General features: G+C 38.3%; 1 long non-coding RNA gene across 1 annotated transcript in view; it reads right to left on the reverse strand.

Moving 5' to 3' along the window:
• LOC139046189 (uncharacterized) overlaps window positions 1-21,075 on the reverse strand; it is a 34,569-nt gene that overhangs the window by 8,180 nt on the left and 5,314 nt on the right. The window contains exon 2 of the long non-coding RNA XR_011505872.1: window positions 2,259-2,324. This is a non-coding gene — a long non-coding RNA (uncharacterized lncRNA). The remainder of the gene's footprint in view (window positions 1-2,258; window positions 2,325-21,075) is intronic.

Below are 21,075 nucleotides of genomic sequence, written 5' to 3' on the forward strand. Positions count from 1 at the left end.
TGTGCATTAGCAGTGTTTCTAAGGTTATGACAAACCATGAAAATTGCATCTTTAGAGGAGTTTTATTCCTTTTCCTATGATTTGATTGAAACAGACAGCTACATTTTGTGTATATATAATTAGGCAGTAAAATCGGCTTTGAAGGCAGGTTTCCATTTAGTATGTGAGTCACACGCACAACAGCCTTTCATTCAACAGCCAAAGACTGATCTTTTTAATGCCTCGACTCGCTCAACATGTTTTCTGAATGCTACATCTTGCACTGAGGGAAAAAAAATCAGCCTTGAGCCCATATTTCTTTCTTTTTTCATCTTCTTTCCAAAGGAAAAACAATCTGAAAAGCCAATCTAGGAAGTCTTTGGTGATTTAACCTTACGGCAAACTGATTTCTATCGTCCTTTTTCCAGATTGTCGTTGGGGCACCAGTGAATGCCGCCCCAGTTCTTGGCGTATCTAATCCCTCTCATAAAAGGCCATTGTGGCAGTAAAACTGAGACCAATGGCTTTTTCATTCTCCACCTCTCAGCTCTCCAAAGTAATGGCACTGGGTCTCCTCGTCGTGTTTTTCTTTTCAGATGCATAGTTTCTCCCTTTAACGAGGTTTAAAAAAAAAGGGGAGGGGGGAAGGAATCCAATCCCATTTTCTTGGTGCTGTCCCCATATGTGGCACTAAGTGCTTTTTTTTCCTGAACTTAAATTAGGAAGAGTGTTTGAGATGCAGCCTGTTTTTATGCAAGAGATTTCCCTCTGAAATTTTGAGGACAATGAGAACAACCCTGGGTGTATTTTTTTTCTCCTAATAGCAATCAGGCCTATCAACTGTGCATCATCATCCCTTATCTGATTAAAAAGCCGTCGCCTATTAATCTCTATCCTTTCATCTCGCTGTATACCATTTGCTATCTCCTGTCCTGTTCTGGCAAACCCAAGGATGGAGAGAAATAATATCAAGCTACTTGGCTGATTTATGCAAGTGATAGTTTGTGTTTGTAGAATGCCTTTCATCCCAAGACCTCAAAGGGCTTTACGAACATTATCACATTGACAGGGCCCAGCTCCAACAGAAAGGGCACAGAACGGCCATAGTTATGCAAATCTCAGTTTCTAGTCTGATTAGTACCCTGGTAACCAAGAGAGAGGAACTAGGTTCTCATTTTTGATGTGAAATTCGATGTCCATGCAGGAATTTCAATTTCCAATTCAGGCCCCATCACAAGATAAACCACTCAGTATTCAATTTACCTCCTGAGATGTCCCCCTGGGGAATCTACTCCCCAAGATGAAGGGCTTTACATGACAGGCAGGTGTATATATTTCTTCAATTGGCCTAATCTAATAAAGCTGGACATGATTTATATGTGCAAAATGTTGCCACGTTAAATAATTCAGAATGAAACTGCCTTTTCTAGTTGTGCTACAAATAGATGTCAATCTGCATTTGATGGTGCCTGTATCCCCTGGGGACTCGGGACCGACTGAGAGAAAATACATTCCTTGTGCTGGTTCTGAGGCAAAGCATTGCGGACAGCTCTCCTGAGCATATGTGATTTGGGCCCAAACCAAATGAAATCTTTCAAAGGGGACTGTCCTGGCTGGTTCTGTTTTTGTGATTAGGAGGAGCAGCTTCCATTGGAGACTGCGGTACCCAGTAGGATTTCTATGTAAATCTGATACAGAGACTTCCCCTGTTGTAAGAGATGGAGGTGGACATGGTCAGGGCCCCAAATTGGCATGAGTAGCTTCACCTCCTAACAGTCCCGTCTTTGCTAACTTTCTCATCCCTCTTCACATTTCTCCCCTATTCCTACCTCACAATCTCTCTCCCCATTTCAATCTCATTCCCCTAAACTGTGGATTTTGAAAGATTTCATTTCACCGAAACAATATCTTGGGCCAAATTTTTATTGTAGCTTATCTCAAAGTCACAAAGTTTGCATTCATCTTTTCCATATTAACCATAGAGACACAATGGGGGCTGTCAGTTTGCAAAAAGAAGATCTCCACATCTCAATAGCTTTATGCTTCTGAACTTCAGTGATGGTTTTCTTTTACGTGATAAAACACAACAGGCATTATTTCCCAATCGGAGCTTCTTTATTTACGAAAATGAAATGGCAACGTTATGAAAATGATCTGGCTAATATCGAGAGTTTCTTGATAACTTCAAAATGCCAGTTTGTATTATCGAGTTACCCTGATTTTATCGACGGATGTGATAAAACGGGGGAAATTTATGTCCTGCACCTTTGTGAACTAACCTGAGCACAGCAGTCAGTTATTTCGCCAATCTTGAACAGCTGACTGGAATCCAGTGTTATGTTACCCTGAAAGAGGCCGCAAGAAAAGGCCAGTTATGGAGTGGAAAATGCCCAGTGGGCCCTACCCGTGAGCATCCCTGGGTCACACAGAACCAAGACGTGATTTTTCTGGAGCTGGCCCCATTTCAAATGGGCAACGTGTAGTTAATATTTCTATTAATGCAAGCATATTTTTGGTGCTTATTTTAAACTCAATTCAGAGGAATATTCTACATTTAGGAAAGGAAGTCTTCATTGATTTTTAATGATGGAGTGGGGGCAGTTAGAGAGTTAAAATTCCTCCTGCTCCCATCACAGTCTCTCATATCGTCCTTTTCTATTTTCTTCATAGCATTTCTTACTATCTGAAATTATTGTATTTATTTACTTGTTTACTTATTATTTCTCAACTTCACTAGAGTATAAATTCCATGATAGCGGGAACTTTGGTATATGTAATAGATAACCCTGGTGCCTATAACAAAGCTTGGCACACAATGGATACTCAATAGGTATTTGTTGAAAGAATTAATGAATATTGGTAATATGGTGAATGCCCAGAAATACCTTCTTCTAAACAGATATATCAACATTTGATAGATTTCTGATTCTGTAATTCTGATGTAAAAAACATTTAACTAGTATAAAAATGATCTGGGCCAGCCCCGTGGCCAAGAGGTTAAGTTTGGTGCACTTGGCTTCAGCGGCCTGGGTTTGGTTCCTGGGCGCGGACCTATATCACTTATAGGCAACCATGCTGTGGCGGCGACCCACAGACAAAATAGAGCAAGATTGGCACAGCTGTTAGCTCAAGGCAAATCTTCCTAAAGCAAAAAGAGGAAGATTGGCAATGGATGTTAGCTCAGAATGAATCTTTCTCAGCAAAAAAAAAAAAAAAAAAAAAGATCTGGGGGGCTGGCCCTCTGGCTTAATGATTAAGTTCAGCACACTCTGCTTCAGTGACCCAGGTTTGGTTCCCAAGTGTAGACCTACACCACTTGGCAGCAGCCATGCTGTAGTGGTGACCCACATACAAAATAGAGGAAGACTGGCACAGATTTTAGAGCAGGGCAAATCTTCCTCAGCAAAAAAAGAAAAAAGATCTTATTACTTTATTTTGATTGTTGTTTGGTATAAACATTAATCCACTAGAATTAATTGCAAGCTGATATCCAATGACTCTCTATGTCCACTTTATCATATCTACACTAAAATGAAAAATCACAGGTATATGAACGGCAGAATTAGTGTAAGATGCTAATGTGAAGTTATGATTTTGAAACAAAGTTTAGACATAGGTTGTAGGTAGTTTACTATATTCAAATTCATAGTTTGTGTAAGTCATAGACTGCACCCCTACCAACTAGTCTATGAACCAAGGACTGGAATTGCTAAATCCTGCACATGTTCTCTTACTGTTCCTCCCTTCTACTTTTTTTTTTTTTGGTGAGGAAGATTGGCCCTGAGCTGACATCTGTGCCAATCTTCCTCTATTTTGTATGTAGGAGGCCGCCAGAGCATGGCTTGATGAGCAGTGTGTAGGTCTGTGCCTGGGATCCAAACCCACAAACCCCGGGCCACTGAAGCAGAGCATGCAAACTTAATCAGTATGTCACCAAGTTGGCTCCTGTTCCTCCCTTCTTTGGAGGTCATGGACCACAGCTGTTGAGCATGTGGACTTTGCACTATATTATGCAGGTTAAGCTCTAACTCTCCCACTATGCCTCCATTTCTTCCTCCCCAAAATGAGATAATAGTTCCTAACTCAATTTTGTGTGTGTGTCTGTGTTTGAGGTTTTAAAAAGATAATTATGTAAAACACTTAGCACCATGCCTGGCACATAGCACTCAATAAAATTTAGCTATAAGTAGTAGTAGTACCACCATTATTCTCTTATTGCTATTATTCCCAAGCCCTTTCTGGTTAGTGAGTCAACTGCTAGACTCTACTTCTTGTATCTACATTGTCTCCCGCTCAAGGTCTCCCTTCAGACAGCCTGTTCTTTCCTTTAGAATTTGTTTGACCCACTTCAGCTCTTTTATTGGAACGGATCATTCAACAAATCTGCCTTGACTCCTAGCTGTTCGCGAGCTTCATCTAGTCTCGTAGCCCAGCCACAGCAGGATTATCCCTGGAATCCCAGATTCTTAATGTAGCCACCACCTTGAGCCGGTCTCTCACTTTGGATTTGCAAAATGGTTTCAGAGATAGCTCTGAGTAACCAGAATATTAGAATAACCTTGCCACTATCTCACATGTATGGTTTTGGATAAAACGCATGCAAACCGAGTTTCTACGTTTTCAGCTACAAAACCAAGGGAGTTGGATTAGAATATTCTCTAACGTTTTTTCCATCTAAAAATATTTGATTCTAATTATGTAATACTTTCTTTACTTTCATACCTGTTCAGATTAAATTTTCAAAGAATTTGTACTATAGCAAAACATTCAACCTCACTATTATTTTATCAAATGTTAAACTCACTGATCTAGATTGCACATTGACTATTATGTCTTTATCTCGACATCTCCTATAGCTATCAGTTTCTAATATATCAGTTTCTAACATACTCTTGGGCTCATATGTATAGAACTGTTCTGACTCCTCTATCAATTCTTACTGGAAATACAATTTCAGTGTATAATATTAGCAAATTTATTATACCTGTTTGTATGAGCCACAACAGCCAAGATGGAGTGTCATTCAACTACAGGTTTATTTTATAGTTTCAAAAGTCAATATACAAAATGAAAATGCATTGCATTTACAGATAGCTTTATGTTTTAAAAGTACCTTCATGCAGATTAACTCCTGTGACCCTCATAACAAACTAATGAGGTAAGTAGAGCAAGCCTTATTGTCCCAATTTATAATAAGAAAAACTAGGGCACAGCAGAAAACTTTAGTGGCTTGCCCCAGGCACCACAGTTGATTAGTGACATTTAGGACAAGAACTCAGGATTCTAACTCCGCATCTAGTGTTCTTTCCGTGGTGCCTGCCCCCATTTGCAGCCAACTTGCTCATTCCACTAAGTGCAAACAACCAAATCCTCTCCTGCTCTGAGAGATCCCCCCTACCCACTAACCACATTGCTTTGTTTCGGCAGAATTAGTCAAGGAGTTATTATATAAAAATGGAAAAGTGCACACACAAACATATGTATGAAGAGCTGACAAAGGCATTTCCAGTTTTCAGTTTTAGATGCAATGTATTGCCGGAGCTAATAGAAATTCTGGCTATGCTTGGCTTTATTGCCCTATTGCCTTCTTGGTTATGGATCCTCATGTGGAAATCATCTAATAATCAGTTAAAAATAACAAGCAAACTGCAGGATTTTAGTGAAGAATGCGTAGCATTGCTGCTTATGGGAAGCGATGAAAATGCTTACCGTCTGAGCTGTGAAGTCCTTTCTGTTTACAACCCTGAATGAACTGTTGGGTCAGATGTTTACCCTTGCTGACTTCCACTCGCGTTCCCAATTTTATTACTGTAACATCAAGGGCATTGGTATTAATCTCTTTCAACTTCAAAAAGCCTTGATGTTTTAAAATTTTGCCTCTTCTTCAATCTTCCATCACTCACCTCTTTCACAATAGTGAGTTCATGTATCATGTATCATAGTTGTTGCCCTTTCATTTCATTTGCAAATTTTGTGAAATCAGATTGTATTTGTATATTGCTCAATCTACTCCATGTCTAGTCACAGCCGAAGCCCCGTAAAACAAAAGTAAAAGAAGGAGAAAGTACCATCTGTCCACTCGAAGTCTTGAAAGCCCAAGGTACATTTAAAAAGACTCTAGAGAAAAATATACCACAACTTATGGAAAACTACATCATGTAGTACATAGTGCAAAGAAATAATGAAATCAGAGAAGTAAAAAACTATTTGGGCTAGAAACCATGATGGTTTTAGGTTTACTTCTTAAACTTGTGAGAATTGTATGATTTGGATTGCATGAAGTCTTGAAAAAAGGGGGAAGGGGACTTTGGACTCATACAGACCTGGGTTCAAATTCAACCCTTGCTGTCAAAGACAGCCCTGGTGTCTTTCTAGCTACAATAATAGTAGTTGTTATTTGAATGCCGATTTTGTGCCAGGATTTATGTCACACGCATGATTTCATTTAATCCTCCAAACAACCTTGCCACTCAGTGCCTGACAGAATGCCTGGTATGGTAAGAGCTCAGTAAATGCTTGTTAAATGATTGAATACTAGAGTATGGTCCTTATTTCATTTACAAGGAACCAAGGCTCACAGAAGTTCTACTACTTGCACAAGGTTACACAGCTAACAAAGAATAAAACTGGGATTTGAACAAAATCTGTCTAATTTAAAAACGGGGATAGTACTTTTCTCGATTGGTTATGGGTTACATGAAATACTCTGGCTAAAGTACCATGCCTGGCACACAGAGAGCTCTTAAATAAATATTAGGACAAAACATCTCACAGAAGTAAACTGATCTGAGATGAATAAGGAACAGTAAGGAAAGCAGTAGCACAGCTATTTTTGGATTTTCAACAGTTAAGGCAACGTGTTCAGACTTGACAGAACCTCAGATGACCCACATAGAACAAATAGTTGACAAGATGGTTCCATTCACGCTCAGCCATGGCCAGTGTTACTTAGTTCTTTCTGTCTAATAATTTTAATCTCAAGCGTAAGAGACACAACTAATGACTTTTCCTGGAATAGTCTCCATTTTCCATATGTAATAGTGGTTTAAAAATATTTTCTATGATGATATAAAACGTTGTTGCATACTCCCGATTCATAGAATACCTTGATAACTCTTTGAGGTGTTGAATCAAACCGTAAGCTTTTTGAAAACAACCTAAATATGCATTGTTAGTCTGTTCAGACTGCCATAACAAAATACCATAGACTGGGTGGCTTATAAGCAAGAGAGATTTATTTCTCACAGTTCTGGAGGCTGGAATTTCAAGAACAAGGCACTGGCAGAGTTGTTGTCTGGTGAGAACCTGCTTTCTCATTGCAGCACTTTCTCATTGATCACTGGCTTCTCACTGTAAACTCACAGGCCGGAAGGGCAAGCTAACTCTCTGGGTTCTTTTCTATAAGGACGCTAATCCCACTCATGAAGGCTCCACCCTCATGACCTAAGCACCTCCCAAGATCCCACCTCCAAATACCATCACATTAGGCATTTGGACTTCAACATATAATTTTGGGGCAGGCACAAATATTCAGTCCATAGCATCCATCAACTGGAGAATTGACATCATAAATTACAGTGATGAGTTGCTTAATGACAGGGATATGGCCTGAGAAATGAGTTGTTAGGCAATTCTGTCATTGTGCGAACATCATAGAGTGTACTTACACGAACCTAGGTGGTATAGCCTGCTACACACCTAGGCTATATGGTACCAATCTTAAAGAGATCACTGTCATATACGTAGTTTGTCATTGAACGAAATGTCATCATGTCTGCCTGACTACATAGTATTTCCACCCTAAAGATATTATGCAGCCATAAAAGGAATGAGATCATCTATATGTACTGACCTGGGAAGATGTTGACCATTCTTAAGTGAAAAAGTAATTGCAGAAAAGTTGTAATAGTGTGATTCCAGTTTTAGCAAGAAAAAACTTCTACATATCTTGCATATTCTTGTAAATGCTTGGAAAAACAGTGTGGAAGGGTCCATAGTAAACTATTGGGAGAAGCTTCTACTGGAGAAGGGGGTGTGGTTAGGAGGAGAATAACAGGAAGCTTATGGTTTTTGCTTTATGTACAATTATATCTTATCTTTTTTGTAACTTTTTGAGTTGAGCATGATTATTTTTATTTCTTCAATTTAAAACTCAATAGGGATTATATCAAGACAGTGACCTAAGCATACCTATGTAACTCCCCTGACACCCAAAACTCCATTGAAATGACAGAAAATAACCTTTAGGAGTGCTGCAAAACAGTACAGGTTACCATGAGACGTCTGTATATTTTGAGAAATTCCTGGAAGATAAAAACCAGTAGAGAAAAACACGGATAGAAGAAAGCTACTACAAAGGTGACATTAGTAATCCCAACAATGAGCAAACATGTACAAAGTTCAATAGGGGTCCCAGTGTAATAACCCTCAGGGCGCTTGAGGAACCGCATTTGAAAAAGCTGCGCTAGGAGAGTCCAACTCCTTGCTCCTTCGCCACATCAGCTGAACAGCTGGAAACAAAGGCTTTCTGCTTTCAGATTATTATCCTAACTGCTTTGGAAACAAAATAAGAAACAGTAAAAGCCAAGGCCCCTAGCATGTGAGTTCGAGTTGGAGAGGAACCCTATGTAAGACAAGACCTACTGAGGGGAGAAAATCTATGCTGGATTCAACTGGCCTCCTTTCCGTAAAAGGAAAAATAAAATTTGTATGTAAAAATAAAATTTGCTATCAGGACAAAATCTTGAATAGGGGTCTCTGAAGTGGGGGTTCTTACAGATGTGCACTGGAAGAGGTACCCCCGATAACTTACAAATGCCAAGAAGAGCTCTCAACCCAGGAGATAAGCTGGGAGTACACTGCTCCTTCTCAGATGGCGAGATATCATCAAACATTTGAAGAAAAATAACATCTTAAAAAGAGGCTCAAAATTCAGGAAGTAGAGGAACTAAGCCCTGAGGGAACAGTCTCAGATAATAGAATCATATATTTAAACTAGAAAAAATTATTATTGTGGAAGATTCAAGAGAATATTGTATACATGAAAGAAAAGGCTGATACGAAAAAGAAACATTAGAGTTTTGGGAAATAAAAATTATGATTATTGAAATAAAAATCCTCAATAGGAGAAATAGCAGAGTGGATATGCTATGATCCAGTTACCGAGCAGGAAAATTGAGCCCAGTGTTTCTACCAGAAGGTAGGGCAAAAGGACAATGTCACGGGCTGAACTGTGTTCCCTTAATACTTCATCTGTTGACTCCCTAACTCCCAGTACCTCAGAGTGTGACTATATTTGGATATAGGGCCTTTATAGAGGTAATTTAGGTTAAATGAGGTCATATGGGTGGGCCCCAATGAAATCTAACTAGTGTCCTTACAACAAGAGGAAATTTGGGCACACAACAAGATGTACCACGGATCTACGCCCACAGAGGAAAGGCCACATGAGGACACAGCAAGAAGGCAGCCACCTGCAAGCCAAGGAGAGAAGCCTTGATCTTGGACATCCAGTCTCCAGAATTGTGAGAAAATACATTTCTCTTGTTGAAGCCCCCCAGTCTGTGTTGTTTTGTTACGGCAGCCCTAGCAAACTAAGACAGACAAAATCATGGAAAGTATGAGAAAATAGTTAAGAAGCAGAAAATAGACCCAGAAGTTTTAACATTTATTCAATAAGACTTCCGGAAAGGTAGAATAAATGATAATGGAAGAAAAAATATAATCATGAAAAATTCCCAGAACTTAAGTAAGTCTGCTAATTAAAAGAGTCTCCGGTTTGCTGAGCAAGATGCAGAAAAAAAAAAGACCCACAACTACACGCCTTGTGAAATTTAATAAATAAATCAGGAAAAAAGTGACGTGGAGTTCTCTTTGAGGACAATAATCTATTGTCAACCTGAACGCACAGTGAGTTTTTTGCAGCTCAACAATGGTTCTTGATGTCTTTTCAGTCTCCCATTGACAGAATCAATATTTGGAGCTGGATCAAAGTTTAGAAGCCACCTTTCTACAAGTCTCTTATTTCCTAGAAATAAGGAAATTGAGTCTCGGAGAGATTAACTGGCTGGGTGTTTTTAAAAACGTAATTTCAGATTCTTTGACATCTCCCATAGACCTCTATAGGTATGGGATCTATGTTCCCTCCCCTCGAACCTAGGTGGGGCTGTGACTGCTTGGACTGATGCAGGATGGCACTAGGACGACCAAGCGTTCTGGGTTCCCCAGGACAGTCCTGGTTTTAGCACTGCAAGTCCCCCAGAAAATTCCTCAGAACTGGATAAACCAGGATGGTTATCTGAGAAGTGCTTTCCAAGGTTGGATCATCAAAGGCCATGCAGCTATTACCTCGTTTGCTAGAACACTCACTCTTAGAGCCCTGAGATGCCCCATAAGGAATCTGACTATCCTGAGGCTACCAGGCCGGAACAGTTATGTGTAGGCATTTCGGCTGACAGTCCCAGCTGAGCCCAGCCTTCCAGGCCTCTCCCCAAGGTGTCAGAAACATAAGAGATGCTGTCTTCGACCTTCTTGACCAGCCCGAGTTCCAGCTGAGTACCACCAAGTGACCTCTATTGACACCACATGGAACAGAAGGATTCACCAAAGGATTCACTGACCCTTGAAATCATGAAATACATAAAACTGGTTATTTTAAGCTACTAAGTTTGGGGGTTGCTTGCTACATAGCTATAGATGATTAGAACAGTGGCTGAAATTATCGAGATTCTCAAGTCACTTCAGTTCAAAATGAGTGTAGATTCTCTTCCTACATTGAGCTATAGCTTTCTGGATATTAGATGCGCTTATTGGTCTACTGTAAGTGGATGTCAAAATATACTGTCTTCTGATAAGGAAATGGTTATAAAGATTTTTTTAAAAAGCAGATATTTCTGGCTCACACTATATTTTTATATCATTCTACATCTAATTAGGGAGAGAAACCAAATAGTAATTTGAACAGGGAGAGTTTAATATAAATAATTATTAAGCGTAACAGGGGATTGTAGTAACGAGGGACTGGCTAGTAGTAAATTATGAGAACTTTAAAGAATATAAGAATAACGGATACATAATATCAGAAATAACACAATATAATATAGCCACTAACCCTAGTGCTGAGATAAAGCACCCAAGGAAGAATTCTCTCCTCCACACACCCAGAGTTGAGATGCAGACCTTTTTGGAAACAACATGGACATAACTCGCTGGATAGCAAAGAAGGCACTGTGGGGCCATGCCAGCAGAACTGGTAGGAAATCTCCCCTTTATGGTGTTGGAGAAAGCTGTACACAGGGAGGAGTCTCATAAGAGGCATTTAGCTATGATACTGGCCAAAGGGGTGCCAAGGCAAGGTGCTGGCCGTTGGGTACCACTGGTCACTATACACTGAGGGAGCAGAGTGTTATGCTGCAGAAGCTTGGTGCTGGAGAAGCCATCCACGCTGCAGGAGCGCCAGGAGAATATGCTAGAACCAGGACACAAAATCCTTTTTTGCGGCAATGTCTCTCTAGTGCCCTCTACTAACAAAGTTTGACATTGTGCCAGCTGGCAAAAAGATGTATTTAAAGGCTCAGATCCACTTTTATAAAACAAACAAAAAGGATGAATTCAGAGCTGAGTGGATGAAAAGTGAAAAAAGATAACTGTCATAATTATTATGAACTATACATTAGGATTTCACTTTATCATATCTTGAACTTCTCATATCAAGTTCTGTAAAAGATTATCCAGATGTTTTCAAAAGGTGAATATTTTAGATGGTAATGGTCATATGTTTAAATAGCAAATTTATTACTTTCCAATTATAACTTTGATGTGAATGCCATTTTGCAGAGTATCAAATCATTAAATGTCATTTCTGAAATTATTAAAAACCCATTGGTGACTGTAAATACCCCATTAGTGACTGTAAATAGGCACAAAGTTTCTTTTGAGGGTGATGGGACTATTCTAAAATTAGATGTGGTAATGTTTGCAAAGTTCTGTAAATATGCTAAAATTCATTGAATTGTACTAAACTGGGTAAATCTTATGGTATATAAATTACATCTCAATAAAGTTGTTTTTAAAAAATCAGATACTAATTATCTGCCAAATCCAGTTTTCAAATGGAAAAACAGACATATATCTAAAGGTCTGAAAAATATTAGGTAACCTGTTTTCCCACTGCTAATTCATGTAATAATTTTAATACTGTAATCAGATGTTACATGCATATCCAGTCCTTACTTTTTTTCCATTGTATAATATTTTGCCAGAGCTACAATATTTCATGACTTCCATAAATCTTTTCTGATTCCTCTTGAGCATGATATACCACTCCCAATTGTTTTTTCCATTTGAATATCTTTGAATGTTTTGGAAAACATTTTTAGAGTATTTGTATAATCATCTTTAATAAATAGTTTGATTTTACTGGCAGCAAAATGATATTATCACCCTAGGAACTTTGTTCTTTCTTACTATTTAGTCTATTAAATTTAAATAAACGTTCTGAGATAGCTGCAGAGGTTGCAGATTATTTTTGTTTTGTTTGTTTTTTTTCCTTTTTCTCCCCAAAGCCTCCTGGTACATAGTTGTATATTTTCAGTTGCGAGTCCTTCCAGTTGTGGTATGTGGGACGCTGCCTCAGCATGGCCTGATGAGCGGTGCCATGTCTGTGCCCAGGATCCGAACTGGCGAAACCCCGGGCCGCCGAAGCGGAGCGCACGAACTTAACCACTCAGCCACGGGGCCAGGCCCTGTTTTGTTTTCTTCTTGAAACAGTCTCATCTCGGAAGTTTTGTTTGTGACCTGGTGTTACCTGAGGTTCTGACAACTTGGATCCTGGACCTGGAAATCCTGGGTCCTGTTTTCTGATACTGACCTGTACCTCAGCCAGGGGATGACAGGAGTCCATTAATTGGTTTCTTGTTTCTGCATTACAAGTAAAGGTTAATGACGGTAGGATGACCTTCATCCATAAGTGACCATCTAACTTTTAAAAAATATTTGCAAATAAAATATTTAAAAAGAGTGCTTTTTAAGAATTAATCAATAAAATTCTTTTTTGCATCACCAAATCCAGCACAGTGTCTGAAATATAGTTGGTGTTTACATGATACTCAAGTGAATGAAGAAAGTAGTGATATAAAATAAACTAGTGAGATTTTAATGGGAGCAGCTCCACTTTGCATTGAGGCATGTGTCTCAAGTGTGGGTCAAGGACAAACATTGACTTTTGGTTTACATATGGCTATCCGGGTCAATACAGAAGCCTTTTATCTTAGACAAATATGAGCCAGCGGGACGTAAAGTTGGAATGTAAAGAAAAGCCCTAAAGTTTCTCCTTATTTTTGTCATCTAAAAAACTTGTTAAGAAATGGAGAGATTAATTTAGAACAATACACTTATTAAATTCTTTATACTTTGACAAGATAAATCTAATATCCCAAGGCAAGTTTCTTTCCCCTTAGTTCATCAGCTTCCCAGAAAGTTACTGGAGATACTGAATTATTAAGAGCTTTAGGTGTCCGAATAAAAAAGTCTAATGATCTTGGTCTCTATTTTACTTCTACTGCATGCTAAGACTGTTCTGGGTTCCACTGATGTCCTGACACTACTACTGCATGAGAGGCAGTGACCTTGTCAGAGCAGCTCCCTAAGTCTCACTGACTCCCTCCAACTTGGGTTTCCTGTGTTAGAAATACTTGGTCATGACTGAATGCTCTCCTTCCCCTTCATCCCTTTCCCAGCGAGGATCTTTGTTCATCAATTAGCCTCTAAAACTTCAACTACTCTCTCCAGTGACTCCTCTCTCTCAAAATGTATGTTGAAGGCTGTTTCATAGTAGAAAGATGCAAACAACAACAAAGTCTCCCCCAAGACTCTTCAAACTACCCTTCTCTATTCTCTTTCGACAAGAAGCTTCTACAGAGAGTAAGCTTCATTTGATCTCTATTTGCTGCCCTTTATTTCAGTCCTGAACCTAGTGATTTTGGCTACCATTTTACTTACATTGCTCTCTCCAAGGTCACTAAGTCCTCCCCCAAAATAAAAACCAAGAGAGGCTTAAACTCACCTGATTTCTCTGGTGCATTTAGAAGTGTTGTTCATTTGTTCTTTCTCAGAGGTATCCCTTACCTACTTGGTTTTTGGGTTTTTTAATCTCTCTGCTCACTCATTCATCATTCAAGCAGTTATAGCTTCTGCTCCAAACTTAGATGTTGGTGTTCCCAAGGGATCCTATTTTTGACCCTGTGTTCTGTTTGTCGACATTAACTTTTGCTTCAACTGACATGTTTTCATTCATGAAGACCTATCTTTCAACAGGTTTTCATTGAGAAAGACCACTCCCTGCTCTGGTTTGTTTATTTAATTTGGCTGTAGAATATTCTTGTAGAATTTGTACTTTCTAAGTTGAGGGTTTCTAAGTTCAGAGTTGGCTTATTACATATTTATTGTTATTGTTTGTCCACTGAATATACTCATTGGTTTGAATATTATCTCAATATACCTTGAGCTGCTCACAACCGTTATTGTCCCCTACATTTTTGGAGAATCTTTTCTACTATTCTCACATATAGAAGCTCAATACAAGTTGATTAATTTAACATGTTTGAGCATTACAATTTCCAAGAACTCAGCCAGGCACGGATGATATAATTTATTTACTACCTCCTGTACTTTTTCTGTCACCTTTTCTCTTTTTTTTTCTTTCTCCTGAAAGCCCTCTAGTACATAGTTGTATTTTCTGGTTGTTAGGTCCTTCTGGTTGTTCTATGTGGGACGCCACCTCAGCATGGCCTGATGAGCGGTGCTGTGTCCGCATGTAGGATCCAAACCTGTGAAACCCTGGGACACCAAAGCAGAGTGCATGAACTTAACCACTTGTCCATGGGGCCGGCCCTACTTTCTCTTTATATATATATACATATATATTATAAAAGCCTGCCCCTTCTGAGGCTGACACACCATAGAGCCAGGGCAAATAGCTTGATGAGCAGAGCATGAGCTGGATGTCAGCTTCCATTGTTCCCTCACCAAAACACCTTCGTGTGGGTTCATAGTGGTCCTATCTACAATAAGACTTCAACCCACAGCCTGACCACCATTCCTTGCCTTCAACATCCCTATGATCTAGCTAAGCTGGACTAACACTGCTGTCCTATTGTTTTTTGCCTCTACACATACGTTCATTGTGTTTCCTCTCCTTGGCATGACCTTCCCTACGTCTCCATCCTAATATGGCACAACAATTTAACTGACTTCTTCCCGATAGCTAATAATGATTCCTTAGATAAAGTTAGCTTTTCTTCTTCCCCAAAGCAATACTTTTTCTATGTATTAGCATAAAACAAATCCTTTTTGGAGTTCAGCAAGTGTCTTATCTCAACTATGAAACTTGAAGCATCTCAAGAGCAGAGATGATGTCTTAATCTTTTTCGTATCTTCTGTGAATCTGTATAACACAGCAGAGATTTGGTGAATGAATATCTCAAACTTAACTAGAGGAAATGAGTTAATATTTGTAAAATACTTAGCATAATGCCTTTTACATTGTAAGTACTATACAGGTGTTTGTTAAATAAAATGAAAGGTTGATAGGACATGAGTTTGGATTTGAGAGGACTATTGTTATTATAATTAATGATAATTGCGTCCATAATTTATTAATAGACTCAGAGATACTTCCTTCTTTTACCACTAGACTTTTAGTAATGTGGAATCATGGAAAGAAACATTGCTTTCTTTTTATATTCTATTCCTTTTTCTAATTACATATCATTTCTCTCACAGTGATAGTTAAATCTCATTATATTTAACGATTTATCCATTTTCTGCTATAACAGTTTTATCAGTGACTCCTTGTGTTATAATCTCATTATTTCACAAAATTATATCCTATTTGTTAAGAATAGTAACTGTTACCATGATTTCATCTTCTTCAATGCTCTATTTAATCTCAATGTCACAGCCTTCTTTGTGAAAAGATTAAGCATTTTTTCTCTTCATTTAGTCTAATTCTGTTCATGTTGCTTATATTATATAGTGTCTTTCACTGCGTTGCTGTGTTTTTTTAGAGAATTTAAATGTGTCTGAACTGTTTCATTTCTACAACTCTATTTCTTTGAATAAGACATAATAATATATGCACTGAAGAAATCTAAATTACCAAATTTTTTTTCTTTCTTCCAATGTATAATATACCTGTAATGAAATATTGAATCTTCATTTAATTTCTATTGAATATATTTCTATATAGGAGTTTTTCCTTCTTGATTGAAATATAGTTTATACAAGAAAGCTATAAAGTGTCAATTGAGTCTCCCAGTACATGTTGAAAATATAAACAGAACATTACAAATTTTTATCATATATGGCCTAGCAAGCAAACTTGACCTAAAACAAACAAACAAAAACCTGCGTAAACAAATGGTAGGAAGCGAGTGTAATCTGTTGCTTATTTGCACACATAGCAATGTCATTTGAGACAATTTTACCCTACTGGGCAAATGCCAAAAATATTCCAAAGCCAAGGAATAAATTATGTTTCTGAATAACTCCTTCTCTAAGACCTAGAAGCTTTTTTCTTTCAATTTTTAATTTAGAAATTTCCAAATATATATGTGTGATTTACATAAAGAATAATATTATGACCCCACGTACGCACCCCTAGTCTCAATAATGACCAGTCTTATGTCATTTTTAACCTGACTCTGCCACCCATTATGTTTATATTTTTTAATGTTTAAAAATTTTTAATTGAGTAATAACAAGAAACTGATTTTTATTTTTTTATTTTTTAATTCTGAGTCTTAGGTGCCGTGTTTTCTGCTTGTCATAGTATTGATCTCTGGCGGAAAAATGACCACAAGGGCTTTTCTTTGATTGAAAAGCAGTTATGTTCATTCTTTCAGGAAGAGCCATCAGTCACCTGCTAATGTTTCTATGCTCAACAAAATAGGTGGGATTGTTGTCTGGAGCCATGTTTTGGTGGCAGTCTACTGCAGTGGCTGAGCATTCAGACTCAGGCTAGGCTTCCTGCATTCAACCTTGGTTCCACCAAGATTTGACTGCAACACTTGGGCAAGTTACTTATCTTGATGACAATAGTACTTATCTCATGAGGTTGCTATGAAGATTAAATGAATTAATACATATGAAGAATTAAGAAGAGTTTCTGGAACATGGTAAGTCACATACATTTCCCACTATTACTCACTTTCTTGAATTACAAACCTCCTTTAAGTTGGAAAGAGTTGTGCATCCTGAAGACATTTGTGGATCTTTGGGGATAACAATGTAAAATTTTAAAACATTTAAAAAAATTATAGATAAGATGCAACATCTTAATTATGAAGAAAAATTCATTGTCTCCTCTGCTCCTAAAAATTGTCTTACATGACTCCTTTCCAGTATTAAATCGAAAGTGATTTTATTCAATGTTTTAACTTTTAAAAATTTCAGAGAAAAAATTCTAATCAGGCACAGATAATGTTTAGAATATAAAAATTGAAGCATTTTTTAGAATAATTTGTTCATTTAACTTTTGTAGGATTCCTCTAAAATCCAAGGACATAAGATGAGAACCCAAATAAACAGAAAACATCAAAATATGCTAAGAACAAATATCCCTGTGCATTAAATTTTATTTTTAGCAGATTCCCAGTATGAGAATATGTTTTAAAGGTGTTTAAAAAAATACAGGGTGCCTACCCCCCGAAGATTTTAAGAAGTTTTAAAAAAAAGAAGGAAGGAAAAGGAAAGAGAAGAGAAGGTGATTAAAATATTTTTGGAAGAAGAGGGTCCAGACAGAGCAGGCTGGCACTCCGTGTACGTGAGCTCTAGACACCTTAACATACTGGCCCAGGAGTCAGCCAATCAGGAAGCTGAGAACCATATTTCCATAATGATGATTGGCTGGTGGACTGGAGGCTCAGCTGAGCTGAGAAGATGGGGAAGAAATGCTCTGCTGAGAAAATAGCAAAACAACTTTCTGGCTTTCTGTTGTTTATTGCATATTCTCTAAATGATTGTAGTGATTCATCCTTTAGGAAAGCTTGTTTTCAAAACAAAAGAGGCACAGTTGTTCACAACAAAAGTGATATTCAGCAGCCAAAGAAGCTGAGTAAAATGGCACTCTTATTTTTCTTTAAAATAAACTTTAGTCTCCCGATTGTTTCTAACCAAATATGTTAAGACTTCCTAGGCGATTCATAAGGGTTTGATTTAAATTATAAATTAGACAAGGGTTACTATTTCTGATAAGCATCTTTGCTTTATTAATCTTCTGTCAGTTTTGTGAAACATGCACAAATAGAAAGCAGTTCGTTCGTAAAGTGTGGAAAAATCCTTAAGCTCCACCCAGAAGTATCTGAAATACTTTCCTAATTAAGGTGATTCTACTACTCTCCAAAAAGGTAGTTATAATAGGAAATCTTTTTCTTGCAGTTATGTTTGTGTGAGAGCTAATGATATATTTACCAATGTATTCAGTATTACTCTTACAAATTTTTACACATATATGAAAATCCGCTGTCAGTAAATCATAGAGCTTTTTTTTAAATATATTTTTTGGTGAGGAAGATTGGCCCTGAGCTAACATCTCTTGCTGATCTTCCTCCTTTTTTTCCTTTTCTCCCCAAATCTCAGTACATAGTTGTATATCCTAGATGTAGGTCATTCTAGTTCTTCTATGTGGGATGTTGGCACAGCATGGCTTGATGAATGGTGTGTAGATCTGCGCCCGGGATCTGAATCCATGAACCCGGGGCTGCCGAAGCAAAGCCCACAAACTTAACCACTCGGCCACGGGGCTGCCCGGAGATTTTTAAAAGTGATAAAGGAGGGAGCGGAGAAGGAGAAGCAAGGGAGAAAGTTGGAGTAGAACAGTTTGGCTGTACCCTGCCGCCTTTTGGTCCTCTCCCGTTTGGTAGTATTGTACTTTGTTGTAGTTGTTGTTTTAGATTCAAATGGAGCAGTGACAACATTTCACCTACAAGTTTTTAAATTTAGTTTTACAGTCATTCTTTCCACAGACTATCTTTCTGGAAATCAGAATAATTCTATAATGCAGATTAAGCAGAAGTATTTTGCAGTCTCTCCCAGTGACCATTCCTTGGCTGGGTAACAGACCAGCCATTCAGAAGCAATTTTCTTCAGGCTGAAATTATGTGCTGACCGTAGCAGATCACTTCCCATAATAACCCTTCCCCCACCCAACGCTAAACACAATCTGTCTCCCACTCACTGTAATAACGTGCAAATGACTGTAATTTTGCAGACAAGAAACAGCCCAAAGTGAAACGTGTCTAAACAGAGGTCGATTTGAAAAATCAGGGCTATTACCTAAATCTGTAAAATACATATTGTAATAAAACCAGCAACAGCAATCTCCAATAAGTAGTTTTAAAAAAGTGTAGCTTGTGTTTTGATCTTCTTTATGCGCCCAGTCTCCACTGGCATAAAAGAAAAATCCTTTTCCAGAAATGGTTTCATTACATGCAGTGTAAATTGCCTTTCTTTGCTAACCGATCTGCAGACCTTGCTCGGGCACCGGTTCAGATATAGTAGCGCACACTACACCACAAGAGCCTGGGCCAAGTGGAGGTAAGATTTCAGACACTTAACATTGACCTACATTGCCGTTCTCTCCATGTGAGCAGTATACAAATGTTTTCCTTTAGAAGAATGTGCTGTTTTGCAATATTTTGCTAGGTTCTTTAGAACTGCAGGGCATAAAAGGGACAAGATTTGCTGCTTTTTCTTTTTGATTATTTTATGGTTGAGAATTGGGAGAAGGAATGGGGAACGACACACATATAGGGAGAAGCACTTCCTTCTTTAACTTTACATTTCTTTACTATTAAAATTCACTCTTGTCTTTAATCAGGGCATGGAGAATTTGCTTTGTATCATTTCAATTTAAGCAAAACTTTATAAAGTTTTTAAAGTTATGAAGATTTGTCAAGACAGTCACTCTCCTTCCCCTGGATGTAGGGTCCCTTTGTTACACTATGGGGAGTTTAAATTGAAGGTGAGCTAATGGGGCATAGAAATGACCTGAAAAGTTAACACAGCTATTTATACAATGTTTGTAAATATCCCATTTCACAAGTGTCTATCAGAATGTCCATGAGTCTTTCATGGCAGGGTGAACACCACAGATGTTTTTCTTCCCTAAACCCCCTCAAGGAAGGACCAGGGTCCTCTCTCTCCACTGGACACCTGCTTCTTGGCACTTTATTTTGGTCCAGTTAAATTCAGGACATTGCAAAAACATCAAATGTTTGGCCAAGAACACTGCTCATCTCTTTTTGGTGACAGTTGTCGAGAGATGGATATTGTTAAAACTACTCCATAGAAACTCGAATTGGATTTATTATGCACAGGAGAGAAGGCAGAGAGAGAGATTTCTCTAGAAGGCCTTTAATAGGAAGTTAGGATGTTAGGGTAAAAAGAGTGAAGACCTTCTAGTATTTGTGTGGGTGTTTAATAAATCACCAACTCTGCATTCCCTAGAAACCACGGCAGGTCACCTGCCCACTGGCTTGAGGCAGGTCTATTCACAAGCAACCCCAAACAGATAAGAATCTTTCTTCACACTCTTCTTGGGCAGCCAGAAAGTTTCTCACTGTGCCTAAATTAAGTTCCTTTTCCCATAAATTAAGCCCAGTTCCAGGTAGGTTTTATTTTTTATAACTTTGCTTTCTATTTTTTTCCCTTGGTTTTGAGTAAATCTCAAGTGTCAGTGTTGGCACAGATCTAGAACAGTGAGGCCCAGGTAGAAACTTCCTTCCAAATAAACAAAAACCCAAGAAATTATTTCTGATAAATCAGAGGAAATGGGCACCAAAGACAGACCACTGAGTTGCTACTTGAAGCCCCTGGCCTCCTCGGCATTGAGCAATTCTGCTTTCGAAAAGCAGGAAAAGACTTGTGCCAGGTCCTTCTGATCACCTTGTAATCTATGCGGTATGTGAAGGGGCAGAGCTGGTGGTGGTGGTTACTGGAGATGGGATAACACTCTTTGCTCCCATTACACTATCCTCATGCTCCTCTCACCTCTCCATTCCTCCTAGATTCATTTCCAGACATCTCTTCTTTTCTACC

Source organism: Equus asinus, chromosome 9 (genome assembly GCF_041296235.1).
Source record: "Equus asinus isolate D_3611 breed Donkey chromosome 9, EquAss-T2T_v2, whole genome shotgun sequence".
Lineage (NCBI taxonomy): Eukaryota > Metazoa > Chordata > Mammalia > Perissodactyla > Equidae > Equus > Equus asinus.